Source organism: Rutidosis leptorrhynchoides, chromosome 9 (assembly GCF_046630445.1).
Source record: "Rutidosis leptorrhynchoides isolate AG116_Rl617_1_P2 chromosome 9, CSIRO_AGI_Rlap_v1, whole genome shotgun sequence".
In the NCBI taxonomy this organism is placed as follows: Eukaryota; Viridiplantae; Streptophyta; class Magnoliopsida; order Asterales; family Asteraceae; genus Rutidosis; species Rutidosis leptorrhynchoides.
This window is the reverse complement of record NC_092341.1, coordinates 176372404-176386259: the sequence shown is the minus strand read 5'-3', so window position 1 is coordinate 176386259 and position 13856 is coordinate 176372404.

Sequence of the window (13856 nt, the reverse complement as noted above, 5' to 3'; positions counted from 1 at the left end):
ACTCTGTTTGTTCCGTTGGATTTTAAGCAAATTATTGGATTCAAGGGATTACAACTCGATAATAATAATATCCTTTAGCCTGTATCGTGAATTTTTTATCATGTGAATATAATTGGGATGGATGAGTAATCCTTACTATGCTGTCTATGCATTGTATAATTTTTTATCAAAAAGTGAAGGAACGTAGATTATTTAACAAATTAAAACCCTCCTTTTGGTTAAATTTCTTTTTTTCTGTCATGTTTTGTGAATGACGTCAAAATGAGAAAGGGACTTGAGGGGCGTGTTTGGTTTCTGGGAATTTGGGAGTTGATGTCATTAGCAAGGATCATGGTGTTGCATCACTTCATGTGATTGTTACCTGTCAACTTGTACTCCTTAATACAGTATTTTATTCCGTTAGCTTATTGGAGTACGGAGCAATGGAGCATATCCTTCTAAAATAATTCCAATTTTTTTGTTGGCAAACTAACATAACATTATAAATAAAAAAATAGATCGACGTTACATAGTGTTAAATATACATCTGTTTAGAGGAACAATAAATGTTCACATGAACATGACCTTGAATAAAATCACCCTATTACAATGATATTTTTTTTTTAAATGCACCCTATTACAATGATATAAATTCCGAAACAACCAAACAACCAATAACGGGAAACTACTGCTTCTGTGAAGTAACCGCCACCTAGATCACCGAATCCTAAAAAAAGCCCTCACCTGAACCGAGGTCTGCAGCTGTGAATCTCAATCCACAAGTCTCACACCAAATTGCATCAACCCCTACACAAAAATCTGCAACCAAATCGCTCGCTGCGCATCCCAAGAACACCCGCCTATAGACCGCATCAACCAGAAATCCAGATCATAACGCCGATGGTCAGCACATCCAAGCAAACTCGAAACATCAGTCAACCCAGAGATCCTAACCTGTCAAAATCCTACCTAACGAACGGCTGGGAAACAACCAAGAATACTACTTCAAATCTCCAATCTTTTGGCGCTTAACTACCCTAAAGTCGCTAAGGCGGAAACTACACCGGACCGATTTGAACCAAATTCGATGACGAGAAAGATTGAACGAGCGGAATCGGAACAAACTTCACTGTAAAGGAAACACGGACCAAACGTTCATACCCCAAATAAACCCCAAAGCCCACCAGCAAAACTAAGCCTAAACAGTCAATAAGCCCAAGCAAAGAACTAGCCCAAGACCAAATCAAACAATAGGCCAAAAACCGGCCTTGTTAACAGAGCTCGGGCGAGTCCACCAACGACACAAACTCAAGGTGGTGAGGAAACGATGAAGAAAAAATGCCACTTTCGAGAAATAAATTAGTAAGAAACAAAACAAAGACCACCATATACAAGCAGCAACCAAAAAGAGAGAACCAACGAAGAAAACGGAGGACCCCAGAACGCACAATACTTTTGTCGCCTGAAATCAGTCGTATCCCATGCCGGAAAAGCTCATCGTAGACATGCAAAACCAGATGCACCACCACGCTTGACAAACCACCCAATCGAACCGGAAACCTACTCCTACCACCCACCGCTACACAAAGTTCATAGCACTCGCCTCCTGTGACACGAAGGAGACAGAAGAAAACTCACCAGAAAACTTGGGGGACCCGAATGGAGGATGTGACGACCTGTCCAAGTCCACTATGACCCGAGACATCAACATGGTCCCAAATACGGTCTACGCCCTCTAAATGAGACGTTTTGACCAAAACCTTTCATTCATAACATAAGAGTTACCAAAATGGAAAGTTTAAAAAAGTAGCAAGCTTCTAAAAATAGAAATGACATAAACAGTAGATGACTCAAACATCAAGTCGTAAACAAAGTATAGAAGTACGGTTTTAATTTATTGAATGCAAGTAAAAGTTTTAAAATCCGCGACTCCAAATATGCAGACCTCTAGCACAGCGAAAGCAAACAGCTAAGTACATAAGAATAAAACATGCTTAAAAGTCAACACGAATGTTGGTGAGATAAAGTTTTATTGCGAACAATAAAGTAAGGTAGACCACGAGATTTCAGTATTCCAAAAGTCAGTAAAAAGGTATATGTATACAGGGCACATGATAACCAGACTTAACTACTTAGATACCCCTTAAAGTATACACTGGCAAGTGCAAATTGTCTACGAAGTATTAAACACCCGTTAACTGCTAGCAGGACTAGCCCGAGTGTGGTTGTCAAACCCTATGGATCAATATCTACGATTCGCGCTTATCAGTTCAACAACCAATAATTAACCGTTACCAAGCTAAAAGGGAATATGTGCCGTTGTGTAACCCCACATATATGGTTTAAGTACTCGTTTCTAGTATGTAAAACGTAAGACAGCGCATGTATTCTCAGTTCCAAAATAGTTTAGAAGTTTAAAAAGGGAACAATATCTCGCCTTGAGTGCACAACCACGATAACAAGTAACAACAAGTAAGTAAGGTGTCATATCCAACGTATACTCAACCTAAGTTATAGTCATTTAGTCAATAATATTATCTAATGAATTTCTAATTTGTTCAAGTCATATATACATCATCATCATCATCATCATATTCTAAAGAAAACTAAGTTTTATATTTCAAAAAGTGGTCGGTTTTTAATACCCAACTTCAGAAAGCTTTTGTGTCCTTTATACATAACCAATTGACGCGTGATCAGTGGCCAAGGCTCCGTTTGTGAGACTTCTTTCCACTGTTCGAAAATCAGACCCAAACTCAATGTTGTTTGATCATGTCGTCGGTCAAACCATGAGCGTGTCAGAATTTTCAGCACGTCGTAGAGAAAACATAGTGATTTGTCGGAGGCGCATGTCACAAACCGTACGACGGATTGCGATGAATCCTTTTTGAAAAATCATCTACACAGCCTGAGGAATCCAAATCTTAAACTCTTAGACCTCAAGGCGTGCTGCTAGGATCAAAAATGGGCTGATCGAATTGCTATGATAGTTTAGACACTTTCTGACTCAAGTAAGGTGCACTTTTATTGCATGTAAGCAATATAGTTTCACTCTTTTTGATGTCTAAAGCTCTCATGTTGACAAATGTTGCATCTTTATTACATGAAAGTAGTAAAGCTTCAAACGTTTTAGTAATAAAAGCTTCTACGTTCACAAAGATTGCATCTTTATTACATAGGAGTAGGAAAGCTTCAATCTTTTTATCGTTTCAAGCTTCTAAGTTTGCAAAGGTTGCACCTTTATAATATTTAGATAATAAAGACTCAATATTTATGTTCAAGTTTGTTCCTTTATCACATTTAGATGATAAAGACTCAAACCTTATGTTAAAGTTTGCTCCTTTATCACATTTAGTTGATAAAGACTCAAGCTTTATGTTTAAGTTTGCTCCTTTATCACATTTAGATGATAAAGACTTAAGCTTTATGTTCAACGTTGCTCTTTTATTACATTTAGATGATAAAGACTAAAACTTTATATTCAAGTTTGCTACTTTATCACATAAAGTTGATAAAGTCTCAATCTTTAACTTGATATATCATATTTATGCATCTCTAGTACATGTAAGTGTTAAAAGACTTAATTTTTATCACCATAAAATCATAAAAAGGTTACATGTAGATGAAAGCTACAACTTTATGCAACCAAAGTGCTAAAAATTGCATCTTTCTTCCATTTACAAAACACGAACAATTTTTTCATAGATCTTTAAGCTAGAAGCTTAGATCTTCATGTTTTTAAGAGACCATAAGCTTAAGAGCTTAGATCTAACATCTTTTCAAGAGACCATAAGCTAAAAAACTTAGATCTAACAAAGTTTCAAGAGACCATAAGCTATAAAGCTTAGATCTTAGATGATGATGAATATGAAATCAAAAAGCATGAAATAAAGTGAAGATAAGAATGAAAAAGTAAGAAAACTCAAAAGCTTTGCAAGCAATTGAAAAGGATTGAAACTAGAGCTAGAACTTCCTTAAAGAAATCTTAAAACTTGAAAAATGATGGAGATGATGAGGGTGTGAGTCTAGGCCGTAGATTTTAGAGGATATGGATGGATTTCGTGTGTTGGTGAATGGACAAAAATGTTGTGAATCATGTAGTGACCCGAAATTTTCCATGTTTATATATATATTAAATGAAATTGTTATTTACATGATTAAGTATTTCTGACATGTTAAGCAATCAAACTTATTAAGACTTGATTAATTGAAATAGGTTTCATATAGACAATTGACCACCCAAGTTGACCGGTGATTCACGAACGTTAAAACTTGTAAAAACTATACGATGACATATATATGGTTATATATATAGTTAACATGATTTTATTATAAGTATGTATCTCATTAGGTATTTTAACAATGAGTTATATACATAAAAATGAGACTATTAATTTAAGAAACTCGAAAATGATATATATAACGATTATCGTTATAACAACGTCTTACTAGGTACATATGAATCATATTAAGATATTGATACACTTGGTTAATTATGTTAAATGATAAGTAAATATATTATTAAGTGTATTAACAATGAAATACATATGTAAAAATAAGACTACTAACTTAATTATTTCGAAACGAGACATATATGTAACGATTATCGTTGTAACGACATTTAACTGTATATATATCATACTAAGATATATAATATATATCATAATATCATGATAATATAACTATTTAACATCTCATTTGTTATAATAAACAATGGGTTAACAACATTCAACAAGATCGTTAACCTAAAGGTTTCAAAACAACATTTACATGTAACGACTAACGATGACTTAACGACTCAGTTAAAATGTATATACATGTATTGTTTTAATATGTATTCATACACTTTTTAAAGACTTCAAGACACTTATCAAAATACTTCTACTTAACAAAAATGCTTACAATTACATCCTCGTTCAGTTTCATCAACAATTCTACTCGTATGCACCCGTATTCGTACTCGTACAATACACAGCTTTTAGATGTATGTACTATTGGTATATACACTCCAATGATCAGCTCTTAGCAGCCCATGTGAGTCACCTAACACATGTGGGAACCATCATTTGGCAACTAGCATGAAATATCTCATAAAATTACAAAAATATGAGTAATCATTCATGACTTATTTACATGAAAACAAAATTACATATCCTTTATATCTAATCCATACACCAACGACTAAAAACACCTACAAACACTTTCATTCTTCAATTTTATTCATCTAATTGATCTCTCTCAAGTTCTATCTTCAAGTTCTAAGTGTTCTTCATAAATTCCAAAAGTTCTAGTTTCATAAAATCAAGAATACTTCCAAGATTGCAAGTTTACTTCCAAGTTTTCTAAATCCATTCCAAGTAATTATCCAAGATCAAGAAACCTTTGTTACTTACAATAGGTTATCTTTCTAATACAAGGTAATAATCATATTAAAACTTTAAATCAATTTCTATAACTATAACAATCTTATTTCGAGTGGAAATCTTACTTGAAATTGTTTTCGTGTCATGATTCTGCTTCAAGAACTTTCAAGCCATCCAAGGATCCTTTGAAGCTAGATCTATTTTTTCTCATTTCCAGTAGGTTTATCCAAGGAACTTGAGGTAGTAATGATGTTCATAACATCATTCGATTCATACATATAAAGCTATCTTATTCGAAGGTTTAAACTTGTAATCACTAGAACATAGTTTAGTTAATTCTAAACTTGTTCGCAAATAAAAGTTAATCCTTCTAACTTGACTTTTAAAATCAACTAAACACATGTTCTATATCTATATGATATGCCAACTTAATGATTTAAAACCTGGAAACACGAAAAACACCGTAAAACCGGATTTACGCCGTCGTAGTAACACCGCGGGCTATTTTGGGTTAGTTAATTAAAAACTATGATAAACTTTGATTTAAAAGTTTTTATTTTGGGAAAATGATTTTTATTATGAACATGAAACTATATCCAAAAATTATGGTTAAACTCAAAGTGGAAGTATGTTTTCTAAAATGGTCATCTAGACGTCGTTCTTTCGACTGAAATGACTACCTTTACAAAAACGACTTGTAACTATTTTTTCCGACTATAAACCTATACTTTTTCTGTTTAGATTCATAAAATAGAGTTCAATATGAAACCATAGCAATTTGATTCACTCAAAACGGATTTAAAATGAAGAAGTTATGGGTAAAACAAGATTGGATAATTTTTCTCATTTTAGCTACGTGAAAATTGGTTACAAATCTATTCCAACCATAACTTAATCAACTTGTATTGTATATTATGTAATCTTTAGATACCATAGACACGTATACAATGTTTCGACCTATCATGTCGACACATCTATATATATTTCGGAACAACCATAGACACTCTATATGTGAATGTTGGAGTTAGCTATACAGGGTTGAGGTTGATTCCAAAATATATATAGTTTGAGTTGTGATCAATACTGAGATACGTATACACTGGGTCGTGGATTGATTCAAGATAATATTTATCAATTTATTTCTATACATCTAACTGTGGACAACTAGTTGTAGGTTACTAACGAGAACAGCTGACTTAATAAACTTAAAACATTAAAATATATTAAAAGTGTTGTAAATATATTTTGAACATACTTTGATATATATGTATATATTGTTATAGGTTCGTGAATCAACCAGTGGCCAAGTCTTACTTCCCGACGAAGTAAAAATCTGTGAAAGTGAGTTATAGTCCCACTTTTAAAATCTAATATTTTTGGGATGAGAATACATGCAGGTTTTATAAATGATTTACAAAATAGACACAAGTACGTGAAACTACATTCTATGGTTGAATTATCGAAATCGAATATGCCCCTTTTTATTAAGTCTGGTAATCTAAGAATTAGGGAACAGACACCCTAATTGACGCGAATCCTAAAGATAGATCTATTGGGCCTAACAAACCCCATCCAAAGTACTGGATGCTTTAGTACTTCGAAATTTATATCATATCCGAAGGGTGGCCCGAAATGATGGGGATATTCTTATATATGCATCTTGTTAATGTTGGTTACCAGGTGTTCACCATATGAATGATTTTTATCTCTATGTATGGGATGTGTATTGAAATATGAAATCTTGTGGTCTATTGTTACGATTTGATATATATAGGTAAAACCTATAACTCACCAACATTTTTGTTGACGTTTAAAGCATGTTTATTCTCAGGTGAATACTAAGAGCTTCCGCTATTGCATACTAAAATAAGGACAAGATTTGGAGTCCATGTTTGTATGATATTGTGTAAAAACTGCATTCAAGAAACTGATTTCGATGTAACATATTTGTATTGTAAACCATTATGTAATGGTCGTGTGTAAACAGGATATTTTAGATTATCATTATTTGATAATCTACGTAAAGCTTTTTAAACCTTTATTTATGAAATAAAGGTTATGGTTTATTTTAAAATGAATGCAGTCTTTGAAAAACTTCTCATATAGAGGTCAAAACCTCGCAACGAAATCAATTAATATGGAACGTTTTTAATCAATAAGAACGGGACATTTCAGTTGGTATCCGAGCGTTGGTCTTAGAGAACCAGAATTTTGCATTAGTGTGTCTTATCGAGTTTGTTAGGATGGATTAGTGAGTCTGGACTTCGACCGTGTTTACTTAAAAAATGATTGCTTAACAAATTTTGTTGGAAACTATATATTTTTAACATGTGAATATTATGTGATATATTAATCTCTTAACATGTTTGATATTGTGTGATAGATGTCTACCTCTAGCACAAATCCCATTGACTCACCTAATAATAACGAAGAGTCGAATATATATTGGACTGATTCACAAGTTCCCGAAGAAGAACCGGAAGAAGAATCAGAACCGGAAGAAGATTCAGAACCGGAAGAGGAGGAACCGGAGGAGGAAATAGAACCGGTGGGGGAAATAATAAAACGGTTAAGTAAAAGAAAATCCTCAACCAACCGACCAAGGTTAATTATGGTCAATGGTGTTTCCGCCAAGGAAGCAAAATATTGGGAGGATTACCAATTCTCCGATGAATCTGATTTCGACGAGAATTCCGATGATGTTATAGAAATTACCCCAACTGAATTTAAAAAGGCAAAAGAAAATAATAAGGGAAAGAGCGTAAAAAAATAGAGAAATCTAATTCCAACCCCGATGAACTTTATATGTATGGTCAACACCCGAAGCCCTTAAGTTGTAACAATGACTCGGGAACCTCTAAACCACCAGGTTTTTCTAAACCGTTGTGGAAAACGACAGCTCGTATTAGCGGAACATCATATATCCCTAGAAACTTGGCAAAATGAACCAAAACCGAAGAAGAAGAATTCGTGTGGTGTAATATATGTAATATAGTGTGCTTATGCTTTATGATATATGTAAAAATTGCTTGTATTAATAAGTATTTTTTTTATGAATCTAACTCTTGTCTATTTTACAGTATAAAAACACAAAATGGATAGACAACCCAATATTTTAAGAGACCTACCCGGAGACATGATTGATGAAATCTTGTCTAGAGTCGGTTAGAATTCTTCGGCACAACTATTTACGGCGAAATCAGTTTGTAAGACATTCGAAGAACGTTCCAAGAATGTCTTGGTTTATAAGAGACTTTCGTTTGAAAGATGGGGGATATCACATTGGGAAACCCATAAGTTACGATGTGTTTACTTTGACGCATATATTGCGGGGAACCCAAATGCTATTTTACGCAACGGGTTAAGAAATTATTTTGACTCAATGTATCCGAATATAGGACTTCATGATTTAGAAAAAGCGGCTAACATGCAACATAAAGAAGCATGCTATGCTACGGGTTAGTAATGTTCGCTTCTCACCAAAGTGAGAAAAAGAACATCGGGCTACAACTATTAAACAAAACGTTCCAACAAGTGACGGAGTCGGTAATTGGGGTAAGAAATGAGGTTTTTAGGTTATTACGAGACTGTTGGACATTACGTAACCCTCATCCCTTTGACGACGTTACAACAAGCTGTCTTATCAACGGCCATAACGGTTATGTTCCACAAGACCAAGGATGGGAAGTAGTCCTAGTAAAACCAGAATGCATGACTTGTTTCTGGACGTATGAATTACGTGTCTTTATTGCCTTTGTTGAACGACTTGTGTACTAGCTAGAATTATCTTCACAACTATCTTGTATCAAAGTTATTGTGTGCTATATTTCATGCTTTATGTAAAATAAGCGGTATTGTAAGTTTGTAAAATATTGTATAAAAGTTTGAACGCGAAATATTATTATAATCAGTTTTTTATATAGAATTGTAGTAGTTGAATTGTATATTAGCTACTAAGTATGAACTTAACGGGTAGGTACTACCCGAATTTAAACTTATAAAACGCTAATATGAAGAAAAAAGCTTTTATAAATGAGTTCATATTATGCTACGAAATACTATTAACTACTCTTAATATTCTGTATGATTAACTTGTTCCATTTGACTATTTTAAAGGAAATGGCACCGACTACTCGACACACCGTGAATATGAATGAAGAGAAATTCCGTACTTTTCTAGCTTCAAACATAGCCGCAGTACAGGCTGCGCTACATACCAACAATAACCTTGGATTTAGCAGTACAGAAAATCATGTAGGATGCACCTACAAAAAATTCACTGCCTGCAAACCTTTGGAATTTAATGGAACCGAAGGACCGATCGGATTGAAACGGTGGACCGAGAAGGTCGAATCGGTGTTTGCCATAAGTAAGTGTACTGAAGAGGACAAAGTGAAGTAAGCTACGCATACCTTCACAGGTTCTGCATTAACATGGTGGAATACCTATCTAGAGCAAGTGGGACAAGATGATGCGTACGCACTACCGTGGTCAGCATTCAAGCACTTGATGAATGAGAAGTACTGTCCCAGAACCGAGGTCAATAAGTTCAAGACAGAACTTAGAGGGTTACGAACCCAAGGATTTGATATTACCATGTACGAAAGACGATTCACCGAATTGTGCCTATTGTGTCCGGGAGCGTTCGAAGATGAGGAAGAGAAGATCGACGCATTTGTGAAAGGATTACCGGAAAGAATCCAAGAAGATACAAGTTCACACGAGCCCGCCTCCATACAACAGGCATGTAGAATGGCTCACAAACTAGTGAACCAGATTGAGGAAAGAATTAAAGAACAGATGGCTGAAGAGGCCAATGTGAAGCAAGTCAAAAGAAAGTGGGAGGAAAACGGTGATAAGAATCACCAATACAACAACAGCAGCAATTACAATAATAATCGCAACAATTATCCCAACAATCGCAACATCAATCGCAACAACAACAAACGGCCCAACAACAACAACAACAACAACAACAACAACAACAACAACAACTACTACAACAATCATCCCAACAACAATAACAACCGCAACAACAACAACAATCAGAAGCAGCTATGCGAAAGGTGTGAAAAGTATCACTCGGGGTTCTGCACCAAATTTTGCAACAAGTGTAAAAGAAATGGTCATAGCGCGGCGAAGTGTGAGGTCTACGGACCAGGAGTTAACAGAACAAAAGGAACAAATGGTGTCAGAACGAGTAATGGCGGAGCAAGTAGTGTCGGAGCAAGTTATGCCAATGCAGTTTGTTATAAATGTGGAAAACCGGGCCACATTATTAGAAATTTCCCGAACCAGGAGAATACGAATGGACAAGGCCGCGGAAGAGTTTTCAATATTAATGCGGCAGAGGCACAGGAAGACCCGGAGCTTGTTACGGGTACGTTTCTTATTGACAATAAATCTGCTTACATTTTATTTGATTCGGGTGCGGATAGAAGCTATATGAGTAGAGATTTTTGTGCTAAATTAAGTTGTCCATTGACGCCGTTGGATAGTAAATTTTTACTCGAATTAGCAAACGGTAAATTAATTTCAGCAGATAATATATGTCGGAATCGAGAAATTAAAATGGGTAGCGAAATATTTAAGATTGATTTGATACCAGTAGAGTTAGGGAGTTTTGATGTAATAGTTGGCATGGACTGGCTGAAGAAGGTGAAAGCAGAGATCGTATGTTATAAAAATGTAATTCGCATTGTACGAGAAGAAGGAGAACCCTTAATGGTGTACGGAGAAATGGGCAACATGAAGCTACATCTTATTAGTAATTTGAAGGCACAAAAACTAATAAGAAAAGGTTGCTATGCTGTTCTAGCACACGTCGAGAAAGTACAAACTGAAGAAAAGAGCATCAATGATGTTCCAGTCGCAAAAGAATTTCCCGATGTATTTCCGAAAGAATTACCGGGACTACCTCCACATCGATCTGTTGAATTTCAAATAGATCTTGTACCAGGAGCTGCACCAATAGCTCGTGCTCCTTATAGACTCGCACCCAGCGAGATGAAAGAACTGCAAAGCCAACTTCAAAAACTATTAGAACGTGATTTCATTCGACCAAGCACATCACCATGGGGAGCTCCTGTTTTGTTTGTCAAGAAGAAGGATGGTACATTTAGGTTGTGTATTGACTACGGAGAGTTGAACAAACTTACCATCAAAAACCGTTATCCACTGCCGAGAATTGACGACTTATTTGATCAACTACAAGGCTCGTCGGTTTATTCGAAGATCGATTTACATTCTGGATATCATCAAATGCGAGTAAAGGAGGATGATATTCCAAAAACTGCTTTTAGGACGCGTTATGGTCATTACGAGTTTATGGTTATGCCGTTTGGATTGACTAACGCACCAGCTGTGTTCATGGACCTTATGAACCGAGTGTGTGGGCCATATCTTGACAAGTTTGTCATTATTTTCATCGATGACATACTTATTTACTCAAAGAATGATCAAGAGCATGAAGAACATTTGAGAAAAGTGCTAGAAGTATTGAGGAAAGAAAAACTGTACGCTATGTTTTCAAAGTGTGCATTTTGGTTGAAAGAAGTTCAATTCCTCGGTCACATAGTGAACAAAGAAGGTATCCAGGTGGACCCGGCAAAGATCGAAACCGTTGAAAAGTGGGAAACCCCAAAAACTCCGAAGCATATACGTCAATTTTTAGGATTGGCTGGTTACTACAGAAGATTCATCCAAGATTTCTCCAAAATAGCAAAACCCTTGACTGCATTAACGCATAAAGGGAATAAATTTGAATGGAAGGATGAACAAGAGAAGGCGTTTCAATTATTGAAGAAAAAGCTAACTACGGCACCTATATTGTCATTGCCTGAAGGGAATGATGATTTTGTGATTTATTGTGACGCATCAAAGCAAGGTCTCGGTTGTGTATTAATGCAACGGACGAAGGTGATTGCTTATGCGTCTAGACAATTGAAGATTCACGAGCAAAATTATATGACGCATGATTTGGAATTAGGCGCGGTTGTTTTTGCAATAAAGACTTGGAGGCACTACTTATATGGGGTCAAAAGTATTATATATACCGACCACAAAAGTCTTCAACACATATTTAATCAGAAACAACTGAATATGAGGCAGCGTAGGTGGATTGAATTGTTGAATGATTACGACTTTGAGATTCGTTACCACCCGGGGGAAGGCAAATGTGGTAGCTGACGCCTTGAGCAGATAGGACAGAGAACTCATTCGAGTAAAATCTATGAATATAATGATTCACACTAACCTTACTACTCAAATAAAGGAGGCGCAACAAGGAGTTTTAAAAGAGGGAAATTTAAAGGATGAAATACCCAAAGGATCAGAGAAGCATCTTAATATTCAGGAAGACGGAACCCGGTATAGGGCTGAAAGAATTTGGGTACCAAAATTTGGAGATATGAGAGAAATGGTACTTAGAGAAGCTCATAAAACCAGATACTCAATACATCCTGGAACGGGGAAGATGTACAAGGATCTTAAGAAACATTTTTGGTGGATAGGTATGAAAGCCGATATTGCTAAATATGTAGAAGAATGTTTGACGTGTTCTAAGGTCAAAGCTGAGCATCAGAAACCATCAGGTCTACTTCAACAATCCGAAATCCTGGAATGGAAATGGGAAAACATTACCATGGATTTTATCACTAAATTGCCAAGGACTGCAAGTGGTTTTGATACTATTTGGGTAATAGTTGATCGTCTCACCAAATCAGCACACTTCCTGCCAATTAGAGAAGATGACAAGATGGAGAAGTTAGCATGACTGTATTTGAAGGAAGTCGTCTCCAGACATGGAATACCAATCTCTATTATCTCTGATAGGGATGGCAGATTTATTTCAAGATTCTAGCAGACATTACAGCAAGCATTAGGAACTCGTCTAGACATGAGTACTGCCTATCATCCACAAACTGATGGGCAGAGCGAAAGGACGATACAAACGCTTGAAGACATGCTACGAGCATGTGTTATTGATTTTGGAAACAGTTGGGATCGACATCTACCGTTAGCAGAATTTTCCTACAACAACAGCTACCATTCAAGCATTGAGATGGCGCCGTTTGAAGCACTTTATGGTAGAAAGTGCAGGTCTCCGATTTGTTAGAGTGAAGTGGGGGATAGACAGATTACGGGTCCGGAGATAATACAAGAAACTACCGAGAAAATCATCCAAATTCAACAAAGATTGAAAACCGCCCAGAGTCGACAAAAGAGCTACGCGGACAGTAAAAGAAAAGATATAGAGTTTGAAATTAGAGAAATGGTCATGCTTAAGGTTTCACCTTGGAAAGGCGTTGTTCGATTTGGTAAATGGGGGAAACTAAATCCAAGGTACATTGGACCATTCAAGATTATAAATCGTGTCGGACCAGTAGCTTACCAACTGGACCTACCACAACAACTCGCGGCTGTACATAACACTTTCCACATCTCAAATTTGAAGAAATGTTTTGCTAAAGAAGATCTCACTATTCCGTTGGACGAAATCCAAATCAATGAAAA